This window comes from Pteropus vampyrus, unplaced genomic scaffold (assembly GCF_000151845.1).
Source record: "Pteropus vampyrus isolate Shadow unplaced genomic scaffold, Pvam_2.0 Scaffold180, whole genome shotgun sequence".
Lineage (NCBI taxonomy): Eukaryota > Metazoa > Chordata > Mammalia > Chiroptera > Pteropodidae > Pteropus > Pteropus vampyrus.
The window spans coordinates 767,744-781,750 of NW_011888961.1; the positions used below are offsets into that span (position 1 = coordinate 767,744).

At 33.9% G+C, this 14,007-nt stretch overlaps 1 pseudogene; it reads right to left on the reverse strand.

The window, feature by feature from the left end:
- Positions 1-9,757: 9,757 nt before the first annotated feature.
- LOC111746238 lies at positions 9,758-9,876 on the reverse strand (annotated as a pseudogene).
- Positions 9,877-14,007: the final 4,131 nt, after the last annotated feature.

Here is a 14,007-nt window from a genome sequence, read left to right on the forward strand (position 1 = left end):
TTTATTCTTTAAGAATAAAATAAACTGTCATGGTAGTAAACAACTAATTATTTAATGACTGCAGTAAATTATATTCTGCATAGCAATAAATACTCGCATTTTTTATAGTCCTTTAGAACTCGTAGAATAAAAAATAGGTCTCTAGCTCATAAAACTAAAACGTGTAATTAAGTTCTTAATTATGTAATCATGTCAACTAAAGAATTATTTTTGACATATATTTTTACTGCACTTTGATATATGTATTTACCATAATTCTGAAAAAGTATTTATAAAGCTACATTTAAAAAATGAAGAATCAAAAAGGAACCCTCATACACTGCTGGTGAGACTTCAAATTGGTACAGCCAGTATGGTAAACAGTATGGAGGTTCCTCAAAAACCTAAAAATTGATCTACCATATGATCCAGCAATTCCTCTACTGGGTATTTACCCTAAAGACTTGAAAACTCATATCCAAAAAGATATTTGCACACTGATATTCATAGCGGCATTATTCACAGTGGCCAGGACATGGAAGTGGCCGAAGTGTCCTATGATAGATGATTGGATAAAGAAGCTATGGTACATATATACAATGGAATATTACTCAGCCATAAGAAGAGATGAAATACTGCCATTTGCAACAACATAGATGGACCTTGAGATAATCATGCTTAGCAAAATAAGCCAGACAGAAAAAGTTGAAAATCACATGATATCACTTATATGTGGGATATAAATCTAAAAGCAACAAATGAACAGGACAAACAGAGACTCATGGACATGGACTATAGACTAGTGGTTACCAGAGGGTAGGAGGTGGGGGAGGGGGAGGCGGACAGGGTAAATGGGGTCAAACATGTGGTGACAGAAAGAAATTTAACTACAGGAGGTGAACACACAGTGAAAATGTATATATGCCTTACTGTTATAGTATACAGCTGAAACTTATTGGATTTCGTTAACCAATGTCACCATAAAAAAAAATAATTAATTAAAATGTGTGAAAAAAATGAAGAATCGTCTTTTTAATTTTTATTATATATTCGACTGTTGTTGTTTTTTTCACAGTAGAAAAAAGACCATAATAGAATGAAAAAGTATCTTATTTTTTTTTCTTCAGGATCTTCATATGCATCTCAACAATTATCCTGACTGCTTTTGTAAACCTGCACTTAATTCTTCTTTAATAAAATAACCAAATTGCCTTCATGTTCATTCTAAAACATAGCAGAGATGATCTCCCATTGGGCTGTCTCTTTCTTCTGCCTGGAATGCCCTTTCTCCAGATATTCACATAATCTACTTCCTCATTTCTTTCAAGTCTTACATTAGCCATCACTTTCTCAATAAGTCCTATCCTGATCATCCTATTTAAAATCTCACTGCTGCCCTCCTCCACCTCATCCTGCCTCCCAACTCTGGTCTATTTTCATAACACTTATTACCTCCTAAAACACCACATCACATCCTACTTAATATGTTTCATTTATTGTTCTTCTACACTATCAGAACATATGTCCTATGAGGATTGAAATTTTTATCCAGGTTGTTCACTGATATAATATAAAGACTGGCACAGAGAAGATTCTCTATAAGTATTTGTTGAATATTGGATAAATGAATAGAACAGTTAATAAGTTTTTTTCAGATGGTTTTACCAATGAATCCTAACAAATATTTAAGAAATAATGCCATTTTATGCCATTTTTTCCCCGGAGAATAGAGATAGAGAAGAAACTGAGAGTATCCACAAAGAAACAGAAATGATAAAGAACCAAACAGAAACTCTGGATATAAAAAATAAAATAAATGAATTGAGAGGTTCCCTAGAGGGGTTCAATAGCAGACTTGGATAGGAAGAAGAAAATCAGCAACCTTGAAGATAAGTCACTCGAAATTATCCAGACTGAGGAGCAAAAAGAAGAAAGAATGAAGAAAAATTAATGGAGACCAAGGGAATTTGGGGATACCATCAGGAAGACCAATAGAAGCATTACAAAAGAAAGCTATCAAAAGACAAAGACAAAGAAAGAATGTCGAATGTAACAAGAAAAAAAAGTGACGTCATTTGTAAGAGATCCTCAATAAGATTTCTCAGCAGAAATCTTGTAAGCCAGGAGGCAATGTGATAATACTTAATGTGCGGGGGGAAAAATTGTCACCTGAATTTTATATCAGGCTTCATTCAAAAAAAAGTCCTTCAGGAGGAAAAAAAAATGGCGTAGACGATAGGGGCTCTGGTCATCCCTCTGGCGACCAAATCAAAGTTGTCATGGAAACGAGGAGCAAATAGCAAGGAAAAATCACCTGGGATCTAGATGAACAAGCTATACAACTAGGGAGAAGTCCAAGAAATCACCCTGCAATGGCAGAAAGTAGGACGGGGTGAGGATGCGAGGCTGCCAGGTCTTAAGGGGCAGTGACAGATGTCTCTTAAGGCTTCCGTGAGCGGATTTTCGCAGTGACAGACCTGCTCGCTCTGAGCACCAGTGTCAATTCGGCTGCATGCAGGGGGCACCAGGAACTTACGGGGAGACACTGTGGGAATGAGGGCTCAGGTGAGATTCCCTCAGTACAGAAGTGCTGGCTGGCAGTATCCATTGTTCCTTGTTGAGCCCTCTCCCCTCCCAGTGCGCGGACATACGACCTCCATAGCTGACTCGTCATCAAATTGGATAATAGACATCACTCCATCCAGAGGATTCCCTGAAACTCCTCCTCCCCCAACTCTCAGGCCCACCCAGCCACATTCAGGTGTATCCTCAGCAAGTCAGGTGCTCCTTGCTGAGCAGCACCTAGACTCGCACTGGAGGCAGCTGGCCTCAGTTTCTAGTGTGGCCTTTTGAGGCAACTATAAGCACGGCATTTGTGGATTGCTTGCTGAATCTCAACAAGTGGGCCCAGAGGGGCAGAGGCTTGGGCTAAATTTGGCCTGCAGCTGAACCCCTCTCAGGACTGTGCCACTGGACACCTAGTACACAAATCCTACTACTCTAGTAAGACTGGGAGACTTAGGAGCTTTGCTTAGTACATAGAAACAGACACAGAAAGGCAGCCAAAATGGGAAGACAAAGAAGCAGAAACCACACGAAAAAACAGAACAGAGATCCAGAAATAATGGAGTCAAGAAATCTAACAGATACTGAGTTCAAAACACTAGTTATAAAGATGCTCAATGAACTTTTGGGAAGTGTAGATAAATTCAGTGAGAATTTCAATAAAGAGATAAAAAACATAAAAATGAAAATGGAAATTATAAAAAGGAACCAGTCTGAAATATAGAACACATTATCTCAGATGAGAAGTATATTAAATGGAATGAACAAAGAAATAAACAAAGTGAATAAAGAAGAGGATCGAATGACCTATCTAGAGGACAGGAAAGCTAAGGACACTCAACCAGAATGGCAAGAAAAAAGATGCTAAGACTATAAAAATAATTTAAGGAGCATATGAGACACTATTAAAGGTTAAAATATCCATCTGATTGGCATACATGAAGGAAAACAAGATGTTGAACAGCTATTTGAAGAAATAATGATGGAAAACTTCCCTAACCTGGTGAAGAAAATGGACATACAACTCCAGGAAGCTCAGAGAACTCCAAAAACCAGGATCCAAAGAGGCCCACACCAAGACACATCATAATTAAAATGCCAAAGGTTAGATACAAAGAAAAAATCTTAAAAGCAGCAAGAGAAAAGTCATAGGTATCTAGTTATCTACAAGGGAACACCTATAAGACTGGGAGCTGATTTTTCAAAAGAAACTATGCAGGACAGAAGGGCTTGGCACAAAATATTCAAAGCGATGAAAACCTAGGATCTACAACTATGAATAATTTATCCAGCAAAGCTATCATTTAGAGTTGAAGGACAGATAAAGAGCTTCCCAGACAAAAATAAGTTAAAGGAATTCTTCACCACCAAGCCAGTATTACAGGAAATGTTTGAGGGCTTCTTTAAGAAGAAAAAACATGTATCAAAAACAGGAATAAAAAATGGTAACAACTACATTCCTATCAGTAAGTACCTCAAATGGAAAAGAATTAAGTGCTCCAACTGAAGGAATGGATAAGAAAACAAGTACAAGAGACTCACTTCAAATTAAAAGACACACACAGACTAAAAGGAAGGAGATGGAAAAAGATATTGCTTTGATAGACCTAGAAGGTATTTAAGTCAGACAGAGAAAGATAAACACTATATGATTTCACTTATATGTGGAAGCTAAGGAATAAAAAGAACAAACTAATCAAAAACAGACTCACAAATATAGTGGACAATTTGGTGACAGACAGAGGGGAGAGGGAGTTGAGGGCTGGGAGAATGGGGTGAAAGGTTAAAGAAGTACAAATTAGTAGCTGATGGATGGTCACAGGGATGGGGAGCATGGCATAGGGAATGTAGTTAGCATTAATATGTTGGCTAGGTGGAGGGTCAGGGGAGGGAGCGAGCAATTGGGGGGATCATTTTATGAACTATATAGATGTCTAACCAATGTACTGTATACTTGAAACTAATTAAAATGAATAAATTTTTTTTTAAAAAGTCAGAATCTGAAAAAAATGTCCTGCAAAAAATGAGGGAAAAATTAACACATCCCCAAATAAACAAAAGCTGAGGGAGTTCATTACCGCTAGATCTGTCCTACATGAAACGATAAAGAGAGTTCTTTAGGTTGAAATAAAAGGATACTAGACATTATATAATGATAAAGGATCAATTCACCAAATATATGCATGATATATAACAAATATATGCACAGTACATCACAGTTCCAAAATACATGAAGCCAACATTGACAGAATTAAAGGGAAGAATAGACAGTTCTGCAATAGTAGTAGGAGACTTCGATACCCCCCTTCCAATAATGAACAGAACAATGAGACAGATCAATAAGGAAATACAGGACTTGAATAACACTGTTGAGTAATTCGATCTAATAGATATATACAGAATACTCCACCCAACAGGAGCAGAACACACATTTTTCTCAAGTATAAACAAAACATTCTCCTTGATAGACCATAAAACAAGTCTTAATACATTTTTAAAAGACTGGAAACTTACAAAGTATCATTTCCAATAAAAGTGGAATGAAACTAGAAATCAACAGCCCAAGAAAAATTGAGAATCCATAAATATGTGGAAATTAAACAATACATTGTTAAACAACCAATGAGTCATATAAGAAATTATAAGGAAAATTAGAAAATATCTTAAAACAAATGAAAATGAAAGTACAATATAGTAACATTAATGGGATATAGCAAAAGCAGTGCTTAGAGGCAAAGTGATAGCTATAAAAGTGTATGTTAAAAAGGAAGAAAAATCTCAAGCCAACAACCTAACCTTACACCTTAACTAGAATTAAAATAACAGGAAAAAATTAAATCAAAAGGTAGTAAAAGAAGTGATATAATTAAGATTAGGGCAGAAATAAATAAAATAGAGAACAGAAAAACAGTAGAGAAAATCAACAAAACCAAAAATTGGTTCTTCAAAGAGATAAACAAAACCAAAAACCTTTAGGTAGAATGAGTAAAAAAGAAGGGAGAAGGTAGAAATTACTAAAACCAGAAATGAAAGAAGTGGCATTATTACTGACTTAACACAAATAAAAGAGAATTTTAAGAGAATATTATGAACAATTACATGCTAACATATAAACTAGACGAAATGGACAAATTCCTAGAAACATACAATCTACCAAGACTGAAACACAAAGAAATAAAAAAATCTGAATAAAGCTATAACTAGTAAGGAAATTGAATTAGTAATCAAAAACCTCTTAACAACAATACGAGAAGCCCAGGACCAGATATCTTCACCAGTGAAGCTACCAAACATTTAAAGAATTAACACCAATGCTTCTCAAACTCTTCTGATATATTTAAGAAGAGGGAACACTTCTTAATTCATTCTATGAGGCCAGCATTACCCTGATCCCAAGGCCAGACAAAGATACTATGAGAAAACTGCAGACCAATATCTTTATAAACATTGATATAAAAATCCTCAAAAAAAAAAAAAATGTACCAGCACACTGAATGCAACAGCATATTAAAAAGATCATATACAATGACCAACCAAGATTTATTCCTGGACAACAATAATGGTTCAATATCTAAAAATTAATCAATCAATGTAATATACCACATTAACAACATAAAAACACATAATCATTTAAATTGATGCGGAAACACCCTTTCAAGAATAAAAGAAACAAAAACAACAGCCAAACACTCAAACTAAGAATAGAAGGAAACTACCTGAAACTAATAGAGCCATATAATAAAACACCACAGATAACATTATACTCAGTGATAAAAGACTGAATTAGTCAAGAATGCCTGTTTTCACCACTTCTATTCCACATACTACTGGAAATCTTAGCTAGAGCAAGCAGCCAGGAAAAAGAAATAAAAGGCGTTTAAATTGGAAACAAAGGATAAAATGATCTCTATTCACAGATGACTTGATCTTCTATGTGGAAAACCCTACAAAATCTACAAAAAGAGACTGTGAGAACTAATAAACAAATTTGAGAAAGTTGCAGGATACAAAATCAACATGCAAAAATCAGCTGGATTTCTATGTACTAACAATGAATTTGAAAAGATAATTAGGAAGACATTTCTATTTACAATAGCACCAAAAAGAATAAACTATTTAGGAATAAATTTAACCAAGGAGGCGAGAGACTTGTGCAGTGAAAACCACAAAACAATTTTGAAAGAAATTTAAAAAGACACAAATAAGTGGAAAGACATCCCATGTTCATGTATCAGAAGACCTGATATTGTTAAGATGTCAGTACTACCCAAAGTCATCTATAGATGCAATGCAATCCCTATCAAAATCTCAATGAGATATCTTTGCAGAAATAGAAAAAGATCCATCCTAGAATGCATGCAGAATTGCAAAGGACCTCCAATAACCCAAAAAGTCCTGAAAGAGAAGTTGGAGGTCTCACATTTCCTGATTTCAAAACTTATTACAAAGCTACAATAATCAATACAGTGTGATACTGCTATAAACACAGACTTATATCCCCAAAAAATAAAATAGCCTAGAAATACAACTTCTCATATATAGTCAAATGATTTTCAACAAGTTTGCCAAGACCATTCAATGTGGAAAGATCATTCTTTTCAATAAATGGTGTTGAAAAAACTGAATATTCACATGCAAAAGAATGTAGTCAAATCCTTATGTTACTTTGTATATAAAACTTAGCCCTGAATGGGTCAAAGTCTTAAACATAAGAGTTAAAACTATAAAACTTAGAAGAAAACATAGGGAGAAAGCTTCATGACATTGGATTTGGCAATGATTTCTCGTACATGGCACCAAAGCACAAGCAACAGGAATAAATCAACTGGTCTTCATAAAAATTAAAAACTCTTGTACATCAAAGGACACTACCAAAAAGTAAAAAGAAAATCCATACAATAGGAGAAATATTTGCAAGGCATATATCTGACAATGGGTTAATATCCAGAATATATATAAAAAAACTCCTACAACACAACAACAAAATAAACCATTTTTTAAAATGGGCAAAGGACTTGAACAGACATTTGTCCAAAGAAGATATATGAATAGCCAATAAGCAGATGAAATAAAGCTTAACATCACTAAACATTAGGCAAATGCAAATCAAAATCATAATGAGAGACTACATCACACCATGAGATGGCTATTGCCAAAAAAAAAAAAAAAAGAAAGAAAAGAGAAAACAAGTGTTGTTGAGGGTGTAGATAATTAAAACCCTTGTCATTGCTGGTGAAAATGTGAAATAGTATGGCTGCTGTGAAAAACGGGATGGCAGATGCTCAAAAAAACCACGGAATTATCATATGATCCAGCCATTCCACTTGTGAGTTTATACCCAAGAAAACTGAACGCAGGGTCTCAAAGAGGTATTTGTACATCCATGTTCAAATCAGTATTATTCACAATAGCTAAAAGATGGAAGCAACTCGTGTGTCCACCAATGGATGAATGGATAAAAAAAAATGTTATATAAACATACAATGGAATATTACTCAGCCTTAAATGGGAAGGAAATTCTGACACATACAACATGACTGAACTTAAAAGACAGTATGCTAAGTGAAATAAGCCAGTCACAAAAAGGCAAACGTTGTATGATCTCACTTTATATAGAGTACCTAGAATAGCCAAATTCAGAGTTAGAACATAGAATTGTGGTTGTAAGAGGAATGGGAATTATTGCTTAGTGGGTAGAGTTTCAGTTTGGGAAGATAAAAAAGTTCTGGAGATGGATAGTGGTATTCATTTTACAAGGTGAATGTACTTAATGCCACTAAACTGCACATTTAAAAATGGTTAAAAAGGTAAATTGTATGTAATGTATATTTTACCACAATAAAAATTTTACTCAGAATGCAGTACGGTATAGGGAAACAAAGTAATGAAAAATCTGAAAGCCAAGTTGAAGATATGGAAAAGAGAATGGAATGGCCTGCTTGCTCTCAGATCCATGTATGACCTTCCACATCCTGAATCTTGGGAGCTGACATTCCAAAACTGTACACCCCACATGCCTTGTCCACGGGCTTCCTGCCATGCTAGATTCTGTCTAAGAGAGTCTCAGGCAGGAGACTTTATTATAGGAGGAAAAGAGAGACAGGATACTTCTCCTTTGCTTCCTTTGGGTTTTGTGGTGCTTCAATCAGTAGCTATGGATCCTCCATGGTCCCTGTTCCTATAGGGCAGAGCCTGCCTTGGTTCCAGATGGCTTCAGCTTCTGGGTTCTGTTAAGATTATCTCCTTACTGTATTCCTATAGCCCAAGAAGGAATAATAGTTTTTTGGATATTTCTAACTTTTAGATCACCTCGCTATTCCATGTTCGGCCTTCAGATATCCTAAAACATTTGTAACTAATTCCTCATAGATCTTAGTCTGTTTGGGCTGCTATAACAAAAATACCGTAAACCGAGTGGCTTATAAACAAATATTTATTTTTCATGGTTCTAGAGGCTGAGAAATCCAAGATCATGGAGTTGGCAGATACAGTATCTAGTGAGGGCCTCCTTTGTAGGTGACCATCTTTTTGCTGTAACCTCACATGATGGAAGGAATGAACCAACTCTCTGAGGTCTCTTTCATAAGGGTACTAATCCTTATGATCTAATTATTTTTTAAGGGTACAGCCTCATGACCTAATCACTTCCCAAAGGCCCTACCTTCCAACTCTATCACTCTGAAGGGTAGGATTTTAACATATGAATTTGTAAGAGAAACACAACCCTTCAGGCCATAACACCATATGAAATTCCCTCTGTTGAATTATCTGGCATTAATTATGTTTTTCCGGCTGATTCAGTCTAACAGACATCTATCTAATCAGAGTTGGAAAAAGAGAGAATAGAGAAAAGGCAATTGATAATCACCGCAAGTTTTCCCCAAAAGATGAAAGGTGTGAACACTCAAATTTAGAAAGCTCAAGTCAGGTAAATGAAATATATCCGCACTTAGATACTCCACAATGAAACTGTAGAACACCAAGGACAATGAGAAGTTCTTAATATCAACCACACAGAAAAGATATATTACAGCAGAGGGAAACAATTAGAATGATCACTGATATTTCAATTGAAACAGCAGTATAATATATTCAAAATACTGAAAGAAAATAGCTATTAACTATTTTTTTTTAGGCGAGGCAACTCTTGATTGACCTCACAGATTGCAAGGAGCTTGTCAGTTTACAATCCCTTATGTATTTATTTTTTTTATGCCTACAGCACCTGGTCTTCCTAGGTGGTCTCCCATCCAAGCACTAACCAGGCCTGACCCTGCTTAGCTTCCGAGATCAGACGAGATAGGGCTTGTTCAGGGTGGCATGGCCGTAGACTGAAAATAACTATTAATCTAGAATTGACAAAAGTACCCACAAGATACTTGAAAGAATCTTCCAAGATCAAAGGCAAAATAAATTTTATATTCACCCTCAAAATGTGAGTTTTTGTTAAACAATGACCCCTGGGATAGAGCACTCCTAAAGTTATCTTTCAAGAATAACAGCGATCCTACAAGGAAGGTCTAAATTGTCAAAAACAGCAAAGAAATTGTTAAGCATGGATGTAAATCTGAACTGACACTGACTGTAATAATCGAAAGTGGAGTAACAGGATTTAAATGTTCTTAAATTCCTCATATAGTTAAGAGGCAATCAGAAATAACAACTTTAGACTTTAAGATAAATATATATGTCAAAATTTATATTAAATATGAGAAACTCAAAATATCGTGTATAGCTTCCTAAATACTAGAGAAGAAAAACTGATATTAATAAACTCATTTAATCAGAAAACCCAGGCAAGTAGAAAAAGGGAAGCATAGAAAAAGTGGAAAAAATAGAAAGCATAAATAACCCTGTGGAGATGATTATAAATATACTGGTAATCATAAAACTTGTAAGTGGACAAAACTCACCAGTGAAAAGACAGAAAGCAGAGCTAAGAGATTCACATGAACTATAGACAGAGGTACACTGAAAGTAAAATAATGGTACCATATAAATACTCAACGAATAAAAGCAATGTGGCTAGATTAATGTCAGGCAAAATATACTTTAAGGCAATAATATTTATTAGAGATAAAGAAGGTGACTATGTAAAAATTAAAGACTTAATTCACTAAGAAAATAAAGCCCAAAACAGAGTCCCAAAATACACAAAATAAGAACTAAAAAACATACAAGGAAAAATGGAGACATTTACAATTTTAGTGCAAGATTTTAAAAACATACTCCATGATTTGGGGATCGTGTGGACAAGAGAGTATTTAAGGATAAATAAAATTAAACAACATAATTAACAAGAAAAATTTAATAAATATACTGGAATACACATGAAATCCTATATCCAAAAATGAATAAATATCCTTGCTGAAGACTTACAATTGCAACATAGTTAAGTAAGAAATAAACAACTAAAAGATAAGTTTTTAAAAACCTATACAATGGGATACTTTAAAAAGCACTACTAAACAATTCAACAGTCAAAGAGAAATCATAATGCAATTTTAAAGTAAACTTAAAACAATAATAATTTCAACATCTGAAAATCAATCAGTGTGATATACCACACTAATAAATGAAAGATAAAAATCATATGATCATCTCAATAAATACAGAAAAGCATTTGATAAAAGTTAACATACATTTATGATAAAAACTCTCAATAAAATGGGTATAGAGGAAACATACCTCAACATAATAAAGGCCATATATGACAAGCCCACAGCTAACATAATACTCAACAGTGAAAAACTTAAAGATTTTCTTCCAAAATCAGGAACAAAATAGGGATGCCTACTCTCACCGCTTTTATCAACATAATAATAGAAGTCCTAGACACAGCAATTAGGCAAGAAAGAGAAATAAAATGCAACCAAATTGGAAAGGAAGAAATAAAACTGTAACTATTTGCAGATGACATATCATATGCAGAAAATCCTGTCCATCAAAAAACTATTAGAACTAATAAATGAATTTAGTAAAGTTACAGGATACAAAATCAATACAGAAATGCTGTTGCATTTCTATTCATTAACAACAAACTACCAAAAAAAAAAAGAAAGAAAGAAAGAAATTAAGAAAACAATCCTATTTACAATTGCATCAAAACATACCTAAGGTGAAAGACCTATACACTGAAAACTATAAACACCGATGAAAGAAACCGAAGACACATACAAAACACATATAAATGGAGAGATACTCAGTCTATGAGCATAGACTGGAAGACTCAATATTGTTAAAATGTCCATACTACCAAAAGCAATCTATATATTCAATGCAATCCCAATCAAAATTCCAGTGGCAATTTTCACAGAAATAGAACAAACAACCCTAAAATGTGTATGGAACCACAAAAGATTCCAAATAAGCCAAAACAATCTTGAGAAAGAAGAACAAAGTTGGAAGCATCATGCTCCCTTATTTCAAATTATATTACCAAGCTATAATAATCAAACAATATGGTATTGGCATAAAAACAGGCACCGAGATCAATGAAATAAACAGAGAGCCCAGAAATAAAACCACACACATATGGTCAATTAAATTACAACAAAGTAGCCATTGAGTCAAGAATATACAATGAAGAAAGGACAGGCTCTTCAATAAATTGTGTTGAGAAAACTGGACAGACACAAGTAAAGGAATGAAACTGGACCACTATCTTCCACTATACACAAAAATTAACTCAAAACATATTAAAGGCTTGAATATGAGACCTGAAATCATAAAACTCCTAGAAGAAAACATAGTCAATAAGCTCTTTGGCATTGGTCTTGGCAGTGATTTTTTGGTTATGACACCAAAAGTATAGGCAACAAAAGCAAAAGTAAATAAATGGGACTACATCAAACTAAAAATCTTCTGCATAGCAAAGGATACCAACAATAAGATGAAAAGGCAATCTACTGAATGGGAGAGAATATTTGCAAATCACATATCTGATAAAAGGTTAATATTCAAAATATATTAAGAACTCACACAACTCAATAGCAAAAAAACAAAAAACAAAAAACAAAAACAAAAACAAAACAAATAAACAAAACCAATTAATCTGATTTAAAAATGGGCAGGAGATATGAATAGACGTTTTTCCGAAGTCATACAGATGGCCAATGCGTGCATTAAAATTCTCAATATCACAAATCATTGGGGAAATGGAAATCAAAACCACAATGAATAATCACCTCACACCTATTAGAATGGCTATCGAAAAGACAAAAAACAAGTGTTGGAGAGGAGGTGGAGAAAAGGGAACCTTTGTGCATTATTGGTAGGAATGTAATACGGAAAACACGGAAAACAATATTAAAGTTGCCCAAATCATTAAAAACTTAACTATCACATGATCCAACAATTCCATTTCTGAGTATCCAAAGGAAACAAAAACATTAACTCAAGTAGATATATGTATCCACATGTTCATTGTAGCATTATTTACAATAGCCAAGATATGGAAAAAACCCTAAGTGTTCATCAATGGATGAATAGATAAAGAAAATGTAAGATATATATAGATAGCTATACGTTTATCTATAGCTACATAAAATGGAATATTATTCGGCCATAAAAAAGTGAAGGCTGGCCATTTGTGACAACATAGATAGACCTTGGGGGCATTATGCTAAGTGAAATAAGTCATACAGAGAAAGACAAATACCACATCTCGCTTATATGTGGAATCTAAAACCAAACAACAACAACAAAATAAGCTCATAGATTAGAAGCAGGGGGAAGAAGCAAAAATGGGTGAAAGGAGTCAAAAGGTACAAACTTCCAGTTATCAAATAAATAAGACATGTGGATGTAATGTACAACATAGCAACTATAATGAATAATACTTTCAACAATTTGAAAGTTGCTGAGAGTACATCTTAAAAGCTCTCATCCCAAGGAAAAGAAATTCTGTAACTATATATGCTGATAGATGTTAATTAGACTTATTGTAGTGATCATTTCACAATATATACAAATATCAAATCATTATGTTGTACACCTGAAACTAATATAATGTATGTCAATTATACCTCAATTAAAAATTAATAATGAAATTGTTACTCATCAAAATTTGTGGGATGCAGCTAAAGCAGTACATAGTGGAAAACACATAGCCTCAAATTTTCTATTAGAAAGGAAGAAAGGCTAAAAATTAAATAATTAAAGGATAAACCAAAGAGTATAGAAAAATGAAAGATGAGTAGAAATTTAAGACATTATAAAGTATAAAACAGATTAAAAGATTGATAAATATAATAGTTCTTCAAAGAAAATTTTTAAAAAATAGACGAACTCCTGTCAAGACTGATCAAGAAAAAAGCAAACAAGAGAAAAAGTACAGATGAGCAACCTTAAGCATGAAAGGACCAACAAATTACAATAGAAACTACAATGATCATTAAAGGATATAATTTTATATCAATAAACTTAAAAACTGAGATTAAATGAACAACTTCCTAGAAATAA